Source organism: Capsicum annuum, chromosome 6, assembly GCF_002878395.1.
Source record: "Capsicum annuum cultivar UCD-10X-F1 chromosome 6, UCD10Xv1.1, whole genome shotgun sequence".
Taxonomy (NCBI): Eukaryota; Viridiplantae; Streptophyta; class Magnoliopsida; order Solanales; family Solanaceae; genus Capsicum; species Capsicum annuum.
In genome coordinates, this window is record NC_061116.1 from 193,433,264 (window position 1) to 193,436,884 (window position 3,621).

Genomic DNA, 3,621 nt, shown 5'->3' on the forward strand with positions numbered 1-3,621 from the left:
AAAAAGCATTACCATCCACTTGTTGAATTTTCTTAAAAAAAAAAAAAATGATCTCTGATTCTTTTTCAAAATATTGAATGTACTTTGAGGGAAACAAATATAAACTAACTAAAGAACACAAGCCATGGATATTAAATAGGTAAATTAGATGTGACGCAGCTTAGAGCCCCACGATTTTACAGAATCTGCTCCAAATGACACCTACTGCAACAATGAGTATCCTTTACTTCGAAAATTCCACACTACTATCATAACACCGAGCCACCACCAACCACTGCATTTGACAACAAATATACCACTATCTGCATCTCAACAAAGTGATGTAAATGTAGTTCATCTCAATTGTATGTTTTACTTAAAATTTAAGGTGATCTTCCAGTATTCTTAAATAGTGAAGCACTTGAAGGGAACAACGATCCACATCTTCCTTGAGTGAGCGCAGTGGGATGTCCAAACTTGTCCTGAACGGTACAAATTGCCTTGAAGATGATAAATCTGAATTCAATTCCTGTGATGAAATGAGCCTTCCAAATTCAATTCCTGTGATGAAATGAGCCTTACTTTATAAGCTTTATTTGCCATCCCAACTTTCAGAAGGCATGACGTCAAACAACTTACTGTGATATCATTTGAACGGAATCCGATGACAGCATCTTATCAGGAATGGTCATAGCTTCAAGCATTCTTTTTTTTTAATGCAATGCCCGAGAATGAGAATTCTGAAGCTGATTTTATCATAGAAACACCCTCGGCTCTCCATTTCTGTTGCAATCACATTTGCTTCACTCAATTACAATTCCTGCAAAACTCATCAAACACAAGGATGCATATAAATAACTGGGAAACGATATCATCCCTCAAATCTTAATTGCCTCAATAATTTCCGAACTTCATTTAGCTTATTCTCCTTGCTTAAGGCATGGATAATAAGAAAAAGTAAATATATAAGTTCAGAGACAATTTTTGGATATTCATTTCATCACCGAACTTGAAATCTCCTGTCCGACAGTTCAATAGGTGACAACATCAGGCTAGTTACCCACAACCCACATTCAGCCAAATAATTTTTTAGTGGAAAGTATGTAACTTATCTTGCCAAAATCATTAATGAGAATGTTAAAAGTAATCAGATTTGGACTAATACCATCAGTGACCACCTCGTCAAACAGAATTATAGGCTCATCTATCCTGCTCAACTTGCAGTAACCAGAGATAACAAAGATAGAAAATCAGTAATATGCAAATTTAAAAGGTAATTTGAGAATTAAACTACTACGTTGTCAGTTTTTGCTTCTCCTCCATTCTGAAACCTATATGTCATAGGTTGTGCTGTAGTCGCCATGCATTATTGTCTGATAGCTAGAGCATGTGCAGGTGAATAATCTAGCAGAACGTTTACCTCTAGGACCAATTCAACATACTTATTTTCTCAACATTCTGAAATAAACAGGAGGAAAAAAATCAGCTTGCGCAATTGAAAACAGGAACAAAAAACAAAAAATAGTATGACCAGTTAAATTTAACTTACAAATGTCAAACCAATATGTGTTTTGACAGGTCCAAACCTCTTAGATTAGACAATATTGGAATATGTAAAACATCAGCTCTTAAAATCGTGTGTGTGTGACCTATGTTGCTCGGACTTCTAAAAAATGTCAGCGGATGCATGTTGGATTTGCCAAAAGTAGTGTGTTTTTGAAGAATCCAACACGGGTGCGGCATCAAAAGTGAAGAGTTCGCGCAACTTAGTGTGTGACGCAAGATCAACAGTTTAAATCCACGAAGATGAGATACAAAGTCACTGCAATAGGCAAGAGAAGGATCAGGCACAAAAATGAATCCAGGCTTTAGTCAGATAAAGCTTGGTAGCAACAACAGGAGACATATTACCGCCTCCACATACCTATGACAAAAGGGTGCTTAACACTTCCATCCATAGAAGTTGTTGGTTGATCAGTCTTTGAAGTATGTGGCTCTTCTAAATGGAATCAAGAATAATGTACTCCTGATGACGCCTCTAACAAATCTTCAATTGCTTTTGAACCCATTTATAAATTGTAGGCTCTGTAGTTTACGTAACAATCAGCTGTTGGAATAAAAGCATACAGAAGATTGTACCGACAACATAAATAGTCTTCCAGATAATAACTGACATACTTCCAAAAAATTTAACCTTTCTTTTCAAGTGAGATTTTGTCCAACATAACTCAAAACAGTAAAGTCCATAATTCATGATTCGACTTAGATAAAGCTGTTTATATTTTTGGCGCTTTGCTTTAAGATGTTAAATGTCTATGATACTGACACATTTCGTATATTCCTCAGTACCCAGATTTATAAATCGCTACTAAGCTTATGGTTGTACAAATGATCACCCAGAAAAACAACAATAACAACACCTCAGTACCAAATGATCACCCAGAATCTTGAAAATGTAATTCAGTGGATCTCAGCTGCAAAAAAATTTGAAAAGAATTACTCATTTGCTGCAACCAAATCAAGGTTTCACAAATTCGTACATGTCCTAGTAAATTAATAAAAGAATCCATCTAAATCTTAACTATTGTGTATTCATGACTCTGGCTGTATCATAGTTCAATCCTAATTTGCTCAGACTCTATTGAAATTGCCGTACCCGTGTCGGATCCTCAAAAAATGCACTATTTTTGAAGGATCCAACAAGCACCAGATGACACTTTTGAAGAGTCCGAGCAACATAGGTTCAAACATCCTCAACTGTTCATCACAGTGCTGAAAAATTAATTCAGCATCTCAGCAGCTAAAAAGTACGAAAAGATTGCTCCTTTGCAGCAACCAAATCAAGGATTCACAATTTCTTCTTATATGTCCAAGTAAATTGATAAAAGAAGCTTATCTAAATCCTAACCATCGTATATTCACGACTTTTCTGTATCGTAGTTTAAACATCCTCAAATTGAGTACAAAGGGTCACCACAATGCTGAAAAACTAATTCAGCATCTTAGCAGCTAAAAGAGTACTAAAGTGATGTACATGTAAGTTAATATTTTAGGAGAACAATGCAAATGAACAAAGCAGCACAAGGAAGCTATATGACAGTCACCTGGGTGTTTTCCCTGCGATTGTGTTTAGTGTCTCCCTGATTTTCTTCTTATCGAATATAGTACATGAAGAACATGGTTCGGTAGTAAATAATCCACTGGCTGTATCTTTTCTCCCCGTGGACAAAAATTAGACAGTTTTGTTAGCTACTACGTTGGCAGACAAGAATTACTCAACAATGATTCCTTGTAAATCCAGAGTATTCAGCTTCTTAGGTTTCTTGTAGTTTTTCAGCAGAAGAGAGCTGCAAACAACACTCACCGAAGAGGCAGCCATTGCAGCCCCATCAATCCATGGTGGTAACAGAAAATGAGTAGATAGGAACAGCACGCCAGCAACAATTGTGATGCTGAGAAGATTATATCCCAAGGCCCTTTCATTAGTTACACGATCACGAGCCTTGTACACTACACTATATGTTCCTTCCCCAATCTTATCAACTTCCTCATACTTTAATTACTAACAAAATCGCTATGAACATAAGAATAATCCTAAACCAAAAAGCAACCGAAATCTAACTATACAAATAATAACTTCCT

General features: G+C 36.2%; 1 long non-coding RNA gene across 1 annotated transcript; it reads right to left on the reverse strand.

The window, feature by feature from the left end:
• Positions 1-183: 183 nt before the first annotated feature.
• On the reverse strand, positions 184-2,933 carry LOC124899296. The gene is made up of 4 exons (XR_007056584.1): positions 1,904-2,933; positions 1,529-1,801; positions 619-1,437; positions 184-540 (listed from the first exon to the last, which is right to left on the reverse strand). It is a non-coding gene; the product is annotated as an uncharacterized LOC124899296 (long non-coding RNA).
• Positions 2,934-3,621: the final 688 nt, after the last annotated feature.